The sequence below is a fragment of the Condylura cristata genome, unplaced genomic scaffold (genome assembly GCF_000260355.1).
Source record: "Condylura cristata isolate star-nosed mole 26May11 unplaced genomic scaffold, ConCri1.0 scaffold00013, whole genome shotgun sequence".
Taxonomy (NCBI): domain Eukaryota; kingdom Metazoa; phylum Chordata; class Mammalia; order Eulipotyphla; family Talpidae; genus Condylura; species Condylura cristata.
In genome coordinates, this window is record NW_004567114.1 from 12,251,406 (window position 1) to 12,264,286 (window position 12,881).

Genomic DNA, 12,881 nt, shown 5'->3' on the forward strand with positions numbered 1-12,881 from the left:
CAGAGAAATCAGATGGCACTCAGAGAGGAGAGAGATTTTACTTTTCACACCAGCCGGCTCAGTGGAATCAGTCCCAAAAGACTCAGCCTGAAATTACAGGACTGGTAAGGTTGTATGCAGTTTGTATGAGGAAACTTACTGTTTCATTTATCACAGCATAAACATTCTTTATTGTTCGGGAAGGGGATCAGAGTAGCTATGGATATCCCTGTGAACAGGGAGTGCTGTGCACCCAGAAGCTCTCTGCTCCAGCAAGCAGCAAAATCAAAGCAGCAGATTCACCCAAGTAAGAGGCTTGGAATTGGAAAAGTAGCAAAATGTAAGCAGACCTGGGAAACTTCCTGCTTCAGTGTGTCAGGAACAGTTTGTCTTAGTGTCCCCTACTTGGCTCAGCTACCACAGGTGCTGCTCGATGCTGGAAGCAGTCACCCTTTCCCTATTTAAAAAAATATATATTTATTTATTTATTTATGCATATAGAACTGGGATACAGGCCAGGGGCTGTGAGAGGATTCACCAGAGACACAGTGGGGAGCAGAACAGGCAGAGTGATAAAGTACACTGCTGAGGGGAGCAGTGGGCGAGACAGAAGAGGTCTGCTGTGCCATGTGGATCAACTCCCTGGTCAGGGATCAAACTCATGCTGAAGTGCTATAGCCAGCTTCATAGTGCTGCAACTTTAACCTATTGCACCACCAGGAAGGGCCCATCATTGCCTTATTACATCACTTTATGTATTTTCCTGATTGTCAAAGGTAAGACATTTCTAGGAAATACCTTAGGGCTTCCCTGGTGACCTAAGGGGTTAAGCCTCAGCATTATGAAACTATAATCAGCCACTGCAACACAAGTTCTACCCCCAGCGAGGGAGCTGACCCATATGGAGCAGCAGACCTCCCCTGTCCTGCCCTCTGTTCCCCTCAGCAGTGTATTTCAGATTGCCTGTTCTATACCCCACTCTGTAGAGGTCTGGATGTCCTGTTCTGCCACCATTTTGTTACCTGCAGTTTTACATTCCTACTGATTGCCCTGCAATCAGTCATAGCTAAACCTTACAAGTTGCCTTTCAGATCAACCAAGAGCAAAGCTTGATCACCCAGCAAAGGGTGTACAATGTGAGGTATGACAAAGGGGGGCCCAGGAGGAGGGGAAGGCTGAGGACTGATGCATACTGGACCCCAGAAGCTGATCAGCGGAAGCCTTGTTGATAAAATTAAAGCCCCGAATTGGGGAACTAGAACTTGATCTCAATTACAATACAGAATTGGCATGAGATGAGAAGTTCCCTGGAGGGCAGACTCACAGCCCCTGGTTCTGTAGCTGACACAGCACATTTCTATTGTTGCCCCTCTCTTTTCTCTTTGTCCTCCTTCCCCTCACAACTGATGCTGTGTGATTATTCCATCCATAAAGAGGCCAAGATTTTCTCTTCAGCAGCGTCCTGCATCCTACAGCTGCTCCATGACACCCGTTTGTCAGTGTGGTGTGGTGTTGTTAACACAACAATTCTGTCTCTGGTGAATCCTTTTACCCCACCTGCACCTCTGGCCTATATCCTTGTTTTCATAAAATAATAAATAGAATAAATCTTAAAAAGTAATACCATTCAGGGCCTTCCCTGGAGGCACAGCAGGTCAAAGCACAACACTACAAAGCTAAAACCACTTCAGCACAAGTTCAATTCCTGCTCAGGGAGGTGATCCAGACGGTGCAGCAGACCTCTCCTGACTCGCCCACTGCTCCCCGCAGTAGTGTACTTTATCAGTCGGTCTGTTCTGCTCCCCACTTTGTCTTTGGTGAATCCTCTCACCACCCCTGTGTCTCTGCCCTGTGCCCAGTTCTGTATGCATAAATAAATAAATCTTTAAAAAGAAGTACCTTTCAACCTTACTCTCATTCACACATGACTAAGGAGAATCAGTCTTTCAGCAGAAGAGTAAAGATCAACAACACACTCCTGTGTTGTTGTATTTCACAGCACAGTGCCAAAAATAATGCCACAATATTATTGGTAATATCACATCCCACTTGTGGATCAGCCTCTTCCTTTCCTTTAAAATCAATGAGAAGCCCAAACACACTGACAAAAAGTCCCTTCATTTTGAAGCAGGAGGTTACCACGCAGTTAATTCAATCAAATATCAAGGTTAGTCTTTAGGAAGGTGAAAGTAAGGATAAAAACAATGCCTTGCCTAGTGCAATTACATTTTACTGATTTCATTTTGATTTTATGTGAATATCATCTTCTATTCAGATTTGAAAAATACTATTTTGAAAGTCAGCCTTCATTCTTCCAATTTTGTTTGTTTTTTAAGTTAAGGAAACACTGATTTACAACACCCTTTCTTGCTAGGAGCTGAATCATTTCTTCAGATGTGTCTTACCACACCTTGCCTACCAGTAAGGCTCTAGGACTTCTCCACCATAATCCAGGGACCCCCACCATTTTTTGATAAATCAATGTCTTCTGGCTTTTTTTTTGTTTTGCTATTGTTGTTAAGAGAAGAAAACTCCATAATTAGTGCAACATATATTCTAAAACAAAGATAAACTAACAAAAATGCTTCATTATAGATGAATAATGTAGAGCCCTACAATAACAACCTTTGATATTTTCTTATATTTTTCTTCGCTGTTTTAAAGAAACAGTAACATGAAGCTACCAACCCATGAGAAATTGATCTTCATTACTTTAATGTAATTAGTTCTTAATTCCCTCTCTAGTTTCTCTGGATCTGCTTAAGTTTTGAAACTAATTCAAAGCAAAGTTTTAATTATTACAACATGTAACTTAATGGGAGTTCTTTAGCATGTCAGTGCAAACACCTAACAAATCCCTTTCACCCTCATCCTCTGATGTCTGTGTTTAATTTTCAACTTTCTAAACCAGGCATGCATTTGCCACAGAGCATAGAAGTAAGGTAATCACTGTTACCCATTAACACACATCCTGGACCTGCCATTTTGGATCTCAAGAGAAAGAAATCAAAACTACTTTCACAGACTTTGGAGGTAGCAGTCACTAGTTAGCCACTGAGGTTACTTGATCCATTCAACCAGCACAATCCCCTGCTCTCATTCCACACAATATTGTATTTGGTCATTATGCAAAAATTCAGCACATCAAGTCTAAGTGTTTTACAAACTGAGAACCAGATCTTGTGGTTCTGGGAGATGAATAACTTGTCTTTTAGTTCTGATTCAGGTACATTTCAAGGTATCATAATTCCTTTGGGTCATGAGAGTCTGATAAATTATAGCTGTAAGTTTACTGGGAAGGTAGAAACAGGAAAACCAATGGCATTCTCCAATGTATATAAAGCGGATTGCAAAAAAGGGAAAATTTAATTCATTTTTCTCCCTCAATAGCTAATCTCTTATTACTCAGCTAAATTCAGTCTCTTGTTTCAGTCCTTTATAAAAAAATGGGAAAACAAATTTAGCTGGGTATAGTATGCATTCCAGGAATGGCATGCTAATTAGGAATTGACAAATTGATCCCAATAGTCTTCTAAGTGAGTATTTGCTTTCGGGAAATTCTTTTCTTTATTAAGAGACAGAGAGAGAGAGAGAGAGAGAGAGATTAAAATTATGTTTTCACAAAATCAGTCTCTAATGAATCTAAGTTAGATAGTAACATTAGTTAAATCAAAACTTCCCAAATCACAATTCTGAAGATATAAATTCATCTCCTTTATCATGTCTTTTTGTTTAACAAAGGATGCAGTAGAGATATTAGTACTTGGAATTATTTAAAATAGTATACAAGTTACATTTGAGAAAAAGTTCATAAAGTCACACACATAGTTGCACTTGAACCAAAGCAGGTAGGAAAGTGTGTGAGGTGAATGAGACAGTAAACATAATGTGCCCTTCATCATGACTGACAGAGCCCAGCTGGACCCAGTCTTACCTCTTTTGTCATAGTTTCTGCTTCTCTCTTGTCCTTCAATCCAACATATGAAGTTTCTATTTCCTCATGGCTCTTAAAGAAATGAAATGAAACTATCATTCAAAATGAGGTGTGGATTTTATTGATAGGATAGCAGGGCATATCTTGGAGATATTAAATTAGTAACTTCAGGGGATAATCAAACTTAAATGCAAGAATGTAATAACCATAAAATTCCAGAACTAGTACTGAAAGACAGACTGGTAAGGAAATAAAAGGAAATGTGCATTTGTAAAGTAACTCCAATGAGCCAGATATCATACTAGATATTTAACCACTCACTGGCACAGAAGTTTATGAAACGTAGATCCTAGGATTTTGGATTGAAAAAAAAAAAAAAGACCTAAACAAAGCTGACTCAAATTGCCTGTATTCATCATAGTTTTCTGAACTCAAGTTGTGCAGGCCTTAAAAATGTTTGTCAGGGAGGGAAGTGCACGGGACTATGGTGGTGGCACAGGGGTGATTTGGTGATGGGAAACCTGCGGGGATTACAATCGAGATGGAAAAAAAAAAATGTGCAAAATGATGTAAAAATAAACTTTGTAATAAAAAATAAAAAAAAATTTTATTTTTTTATAACATGATGATCTCTCCCAGGAAGTCAGTAACCCACAAACAGTACTACAAAATTGGCCATATATGTTCTAACATATGGTGTTTGTTTGTTTGTTTTGTTTTATTTTTTCTCAGAGTTCCTTAATGGACAGAATCATGAACTCACAACCTAGACTTAAGATGGCCAGTCACTATTATATATAATTACAAAATCTTTTATCTTATATAATAAAAAATGGAAAAGTAAATCAATTATTTCAAATTAGACTCATCTTTAAAGCCTCTCATGTACAGCTGTAGCAAAATGCAATTTCTTTTTTTTTTAAATATTTATTTATTTATGCATACAGAACTGGGGTACAAGCCAGAGGTGCAAGGGCGACAAGAGAATTCACCAGGGACAGAGAGGGGAGCATAAAAGATAGATTGACGAAGTACACTGCTGAGGGGAACAGCGGGCGCGTCAGGAGAGGTCACCTGCACCATGTGGGTCACCAAGACTGGGGATCGAACTCATGCTGAAGTGGCTGTGGCTCACTTGCAGTGTTGTATCCTAACCTGTTGTGCCACCAGAGAGGGCCCCACAAAATGCTATTTCTAATACTGAATCATGATCATGAATCAACAGCTGAAACCACTCTTAAAGGTCCAGTGTACCCCTTCTTAATATCTACACTCAAGAATGAATAGTGACACTGTGAGTTTGAAAAGCAGACCACCACTACATTCCAGTATCTGCTCTTTTACTAACTTCTAGTCACCTAATTTTTTTTTTTATTTTAAAGATTTATTTAGTTATACATGCAGAATTGGGGTACAGGCCAGAGGTGCAGGGAGTGAGAAGATTCACCGGAGACAGAGGTGGGAGAAGAATAGGCAGAATGACTGAAGTACACTGCTGAGGGGAGGAGCAGGCGGGTCAAGAGAGGTCTGCTGCACCATGTGGGTCACCTTCCTGGCCAGGGATTCAACTTGTGCTGCAGTGGTGGAAATAACTTCATAGAGCTCTGCTCTAAACTGTTGCACCACCAGGGAGGGCACTCTCATAGCTTTTTAATGTGTAAAGGGAGTTCTCTGTGCTTACATTCTTTCTTATATAAATTTGTTCTTAATAGAATCAATTAAATAGAACTAATGCTTAAATACCCATAAGAATGAATGTGATGGTTCACATGGGAATTTTATGGAGGACTACACCAGAGAGGAGGAATCAAACATTGTACAAAAATGAACAATGATGTAAATACACACACACACACACATACAAATTATTTATATTTATTTATTTAAAGAATGGATTTGGTTGTCTCTTATAAAAATAGATTCCTGAGCATCCCCAAAGGAAAATTATAATTCAGTACTTTGGGATCAGATAAAGTGATTTATTTGTTTCCCCTATTCCAATTGGCCCTATGGCCCCACAATTTCAGCTGCAGGGTCCTTAGCCTTAAAATCACTGCAAAGTTATTGGAAAATCCGACCAGGTTATTTACAGTATGAGGCATGAAAAGGAAAAAGAACATAGATTCCCAGAGGAAGTTCCCATCTAGCAGAGTAGAGAATCCAGAAGCCTTAAAAGATACGTTAATATGCATGGAACAGATGGCAAATTAAGGGTATAACCAAAGAAGATGAATATTGAAATCCATGGGCAAAAGACGGGACCACAGACCATTGTGGTCAGGGAAGATCTACTTTATTCAATGAGCCATAAACCAGATTGTTTCTAAAGTATGAAACCATGAAATTCTGAAGTGCATTCATCAAAACAAAGGTTCCAAAAGCTTCCAAGGATCACAGGGCAGAGCTGTGAAAGATGAGTTTGCTGCTCACATCTTTTTTCTGCCCTTTGAATTCTGAATATTTTGTGCCTCCTGACCCTCCCCTTCTAACTTGCTCAGGCATTCAATGAAATGCAGAATCTGTTTATTTATTAATTTCATTATTAAAAGTTTTATTTATTTATGCACTTAAGAACTGCGGTACAGCCAGAAGAGGGGGGGGGCGCAGTGAGGATTCACCAATATAGAGTGGGGAGCAGAACAGGCAGGTCCACTAAAACACACCGCTGAGGTTAGCAGCAGACATTTCAGGAGAGGTCTCCTAAGCCATGTGAGTCAGCTCCATGGCCAGGGATTGAATTTGTGCTGCAGTGGCTGCGGGCAACTTCATAGCGCTGCGCTCTAACCAACTGCACCATCAGAGAGGGCCCCAAATCCTTTATTCAATAAGTACTTTACTTTTTTTTTTTTAATTAAGGTAATGTTGGTTTATAACCCCGTATTCAAAATCTTGCTCTTAGGAAATCTGTTTGATATTCTTAAATTTTCACTTGTTTTACATTGCAATATTTTACTTTACCTTTTTAAATCACCTCTTCATTCAGATAAAATTTGCAGAACTAGTGGTACATAAAAAAATAATCTAATATATTGAGGATTAACTGTAAAGAGATTTTCTTTAGCATCTATAAATATTTTTACAAAAAATGCATTTACATAAACCTATCAACTCTACGTCATTCATTAATAAGTTCTAGCATAAGATTTGACTTTTCTTGGAGTTCCTGCACATCTATCAATCACTAGATAAAGATTTATTGTAAATTTGTTTACAATAGTTTTTGAAGATACTATTGTATAATATAGAGTGCATAATTTATTCTTAAAATATTAATTTGTCTACTTTGGGTTTATTTTATTCCAAAACATGATCATAATACATCTTGAGGCATAGAAATCTTTAGTTTATTTTTTACATCATTCTAGATGTTTCGTTAAAAAAAGAAAGCGTGCCCAAAAGGAAAGGGAAAATACCATATGGTTTCACTGATAGCAGGAGTATAACGGACCAGGAAAGAAAATAATAATAATGAACAGCTATATACCAGAGACATTTTGTGGGGGTGGAGCAGGGAATGGGATCAAAGACAGTTGGGGGAGGAAAATGCACTGGACTATGGTGATGGCACATGGGTGATGTGGTGATGGGAAACCCAAGGGGATTGAAACTGAGATGGAAAAATGCACAAAATGATGTAAAAGTAAACTATTATGTGTGTGTGTGTGTTCTAAGTATTTAAGTGTTTGATTAAAAAACAGTGTACGTGTATGCACTTTAAAGATGTGTGCTGTTCATGGGTGATTTGGTGATGGGAAACCCAAGGGGATTGCAACTGAGATGGAAAAATGCACAAAAATATGTAAAAAATAGGCCCTCCCTGGTGGCACAGCGGGTTAAAGCACAGCACTAACAAGCTAAAGCTGCTACAGCATTTTCAATCCCTGCCCCGGAGGTGACCAATGGCGCCGCAGACCTCTCCTGACCCGCCCGCTGCTCCCCTCAGCAGTGTACTTCGCCATTCTGCCTGTTCTGCTCCCCACTCTGTCTCTGGTGAAGCTTCCCGCAGCCCCTGAGCCTCTGGCCTGTACCCCAGTTCTGTATGCACAAATAAGTAAATCTTTTTTAAAAAATGTAAAAATAAACTAATATAATAAAAAAATAAAAAATAAATATGTGTGTTGTTAAGCACAGACGAGACAAGTGCCAAGTAAGAATTTGCATAAGAAACAGCGAGGAGCTTGAGTACTTCTACTTTGTTACAATTGGTGCGTAATTTTATTCTTGATTCAAAGATGAAAAGCAAAAATTAGAATCAGAAAGGGAAGGCAGTTTGCTCTAGCTAAAAATGGTAGTAAGTAGGACAAAGTGCAAGAAAATCTTGCGTGAATATACGTTTTCTATCATCAAAACTCCAATGAGGAATCAAAACACTATCCACAATTACAGATATGTATAGCACAAACCTAAACTTAAAAATGTAGTTAAACAAATATTAATGATGTTCTTATGAGTTTATACAGATAAGCACATACATCTATAAAACACAAATTGATATGAAATATTAGTGAGGTGCTCATATGAGTTTATACAGATATGCACGTGCATCTATAAAATACAAATTGCATATGTAAACTTCTAAAACATGCACATATTTGGGGGGCAATGATAATTGGTGACAACGTAGTAGTTACCTAATATTTTTTGACAACATTCAGTCAGAAGTGCAAAGCTATCTGCATTGTGTAAACGTATTCCAACACAGTAAAAATAATATGTGCAAGCACCTTTAACCTTTCCTATCAGTGAATTAGAATTTATTTTCAACAATGCCCACCAGGGGGTGCTGGCACATTGACAAGGAGAGAAAACATCGTCCTTTCATATCAAATAAAATACTAGCAATTAACCCTCTTCGTAAGAATCTATTTCTGTAGAGAATTTTTAAAGAATAGAACTTACTCACGAGTGCTGGTTCAGGGTGATAATCCTAGGGTAAAAAATTAGAAGTGCAAGTGAACTGAAGTTTTATGCATTTTCATATGTTTTAGGAAAGTGCTTGAACTCAAAAATGTATTTGGATGAAACAACTTTGGTATAAACTGATTTTCACTAAGCTATTTTTTAAATTCACATGGCTCATTTGTGTTAATCTATCTATGTAAAATTTATATATAAATGACTAAGGAAGATAATTGGAACCAAATTTCTACCATGTTTTAGTAACTTGGAAGGTACAAATTTAGCAGTTGCTTTTAATCAAATAAGAGACTAACTTAAAAATATGGAACACTATTTAATGACATTGACTAAAATAACAAAGGCAATTGAATTACTTCTATCTTAAAATGGTGAATTCAATATAATACAACAACAAAGTGTTAAGTATTTTTGATACAAGGCAATCTCAAATGAACTGAAATTTCTTGAGGGAAGAGCATTTTAATGGTAAAAATTGGCTGCAAATTTAAGATCTTCAATAGCAACAATCTCCTTCCTCTCTTCATCAAAGATGCTTTTTTTACCCATGGAATTCAAACCATTCAACCATAAGGAAAATCTATAGTCTTCCATTTGTGGGCACAAGCTATTTGGCTGAAACATCCCTTATTCAAGCATTTCCAGGTTTGGCTCAGTTGATCTGGAGTGCAAAGTACTCTCAAAAACTGTGTCCTTGATTTTAAAGACAATCTTCCCAAACAGAAGAAAAACATTCTTTGTTTCAAAGTCCTTGAGAAGTTCTTCTCTCATTTTTAATCGTTGTCCTTGAAAATGTGTGAGAAATGACAAAACCTGTTAATTCAGCTCATGAGGGGAAAAGTGAGGGCTTTATAGCAGGTTGCTGTTTTGTTTCATAAAATCAGCATCAAATGATTCTGTCTCCAAATGCTTATGGGATTAAATTTCCATTCTGGATTTATCCTGCATCAACTTATCTCAATTATTTTTTTCAAGCCTACATATATGCCCAGTCCATTTTACTACGTTAGATGCAAAAGTATATTGACCTTTCTGTCGTTAGTCTTATTACCTTAATTTATTCACTATTGTCTCTTTCAAGTTTAAAGAGATCCTCAACTAATAATCAAGCACTTAATGAGGACATTTGCATTCACTCAATTCAGATCCTACAAAATCTCAGACTTTAATAGTATCTTTTACCCTTCAGTCAGATGAGTCATATGAAATATTCAACCCTATTAGTATATGCAAATGTCCCATTCTATTAACATTGCAATCAATCAACAAATATTTATCAAGTGTTTGAGAACATAGAAGAAATGATTCTGCCTCTTCATCTTACCCTGTCTTCATCCTTCCCAACTTTATTTTTTTAAGTGGAAGTACATAGATTTTAATGTAAATTCTTCACAGATGATGTATTGTTTGGCAGCAAACAAGTATAAAATCAGCAGTTAAGTAAGCTGCAGCTTTATCTTCCTTGGGTGACGGTGTGGCCGGATGCTTGCCCGAGTGGGGCTCTGCACAGGTCTTGCTGGGGTCCATGTAGCACCTGCCTCATGGTCACATGGGGCTGCTGCTGCTCCAGCCAGTAGCTCTGAGTTCCTGGAGAGAATAGCCAGGTTGTGGGGTCTTCTGCTCAGTCCCTACATCTCTGTGAGTCACCCAGCCCAGGGCCACCCTCGTAGCTCCTATGACTGCAATACAAATTTGGCAAAGACTGACAGTAGGTTATATCATCTTCTCTTCACCATCAGGTGAGATTTATAATGAAATTTTAGTCTCATGTTCTGGATACAGTATGCCAACGGTGAATTTTAGCTTGTTTTAGCTGAACTGTCAACAGCATTGGATGGTATCCATTTTCTATTTCATAAACTATGTGTTTTTTTTTTCTCATGGTTTCCCATACTCCATGCTCCTATTTCTTTTTCTTTTAATTCATGAACTATTCCACAGTCTTGCTTACAGCCTAACTTATTCCTTTCTCTTATTCTCAAGCTAGCAATGGCTCCTTTGAGAAACTTGAAATGATGTGCATGTTTTTAAAAATGTATTCAAGTAAAATTGAAGTTCAGTAAACAAACTTTACATATTTAAACCACATAGTCATGAAGCTATCAATCTATCAAAATAAGGGGCTTTGCATCACCTTAAACAAGGTCCTACAGCACCCCCATGTTTATTGCTGCTTTACTCACAATAGAAAAGACATGGAATCAACCCAAATTTCCAAAAGTAGATGAATGATCAAAAAGATGTGGTACATACACACAATGGAATATTACTCAGCAATCAAAAAAGATAAACACATGCCTTTTGCAGCAACATGGATGGAGCTGGAAGGGATCATGATTAGTGAAATAATCCAGAAAGAAAAGGAAAAAAATAATGGATGGTTTCATTCATAGCAAGAGTATAAAGGACAGGGGTGGGGGGCAGGGGAAGGGAATAATAATGAACAACTATATACTGGATACATTTTACTGTGGGTGAAGTGAGAAATAGGATCAAAAACAGGCTGGGGGGAGAAGTGCACTGGACTATGGTGATGGCACACAGGTGATTTGGTGATGGGAAGCCCACGGGTATTACAACTGAGATGGAAAAAGACTCAAAATGATATAAAAATAAACTATTATTTAAAAAATAAAGTTCCTACTGATACTGCCCTTATAGAAATTTCAATCTAATGACAAATGAGTGTGTGTCATATGAGAGGCAGCACCGCACAGTGATCACTACTGACTGGTACATAATGATAACGGTAATTTTATAGACATTCAGAGAAGGGAGAAATTATGTAAGATAATTACAAGTAGTTTTCATCAATACTTATTCTAAGTATTTATTGCATTTTACTTGATTATTCAGTTAATTTTTCTCTTATACTATCTCTAGATATTAATAGAATACATGTAGTGATTTCTCGGTTTCAATTCCTTTGGGTTTTATATATGGATACCATCTCTTCTTCTCCATTGACTCATTTATCATTCCTCATGCCAAATAATCTTGACCTTTTTTATTCTAGAGGTTGTCACAATATAAAATAATTTCAGAGTTAGAAAGGATCACACATCCCTTTTTGCAAACTCCAAGAGACTGTGCAATCTATCTCCCCTTTTCTATTTTACCAATAAGTTTTGTGTATTTTTTATTTATATTAGTAGTCCAAGCAGGTATAAGGATGCCTTTTATTACTAATTAATAAGTTATTACTTATTATTAAGTTATTACTTTTGAAATAACTTAAATGTGACTCCTTATGCCAGTAACCAAAAAATTATTTCTTAATGCTTATAAGTTCATTTGACTTTTGGTGTTATTAGATGTTTAAGCACAAAGTATGTCCTTGTCTCTTCAAATTTAAATTTGAACTTAAATATAGTATGTCTCATGCTCAAACTTTGCATGAGACACATTATATTTATTTTTGAATTTTTGCTTGTTTGTTTTTCCCTCTATATGTCAAGCCTAAATTTCCTTGACTTGTTCCCAGAGTCTGTCTTCTTTAATTTACCTTCACCCAAATCCTCCAGATTAGTAGCCAGAGAATGAAAGAAAGAATACTTATTTTTCCATGATGTATCAGATTGTTCTTATTGGACCTTGTGAATCATAAACTTCAAACAATGACCATGACCCTGTGGCTAGAATACACTGCTGTGTATCTGGAGAAGAGCCAGCTCTACAAACAACGGAGAGGGCAAATGTATATCAGACTCACAAACCTCATTTACTGAGAATCAGCAAGGGGCTTTTGCCAAAAGAAATCTGGGTTCACAGGGAAAATATACATTGGACAAGGAATATTCTTTTTAGTAGAAAACTTTTTTTAATATTTTTAATGTGCCCCCACTTTTGATATGATTGATGCATAATGATACAAAATAAACTATAAATTTAGCTATGTTGAGAAGGGCTGTATTGTGTTTTATCAGTCAACTGATACACTCTCTACTGTGTGAGATTTGAATAAATATCACATGACAATGTATGGGACAATATGATTTAAGGGACCCCTTGCAGCAATGGCACAGCAAAGGGAACTGTTGACAATTTCTGT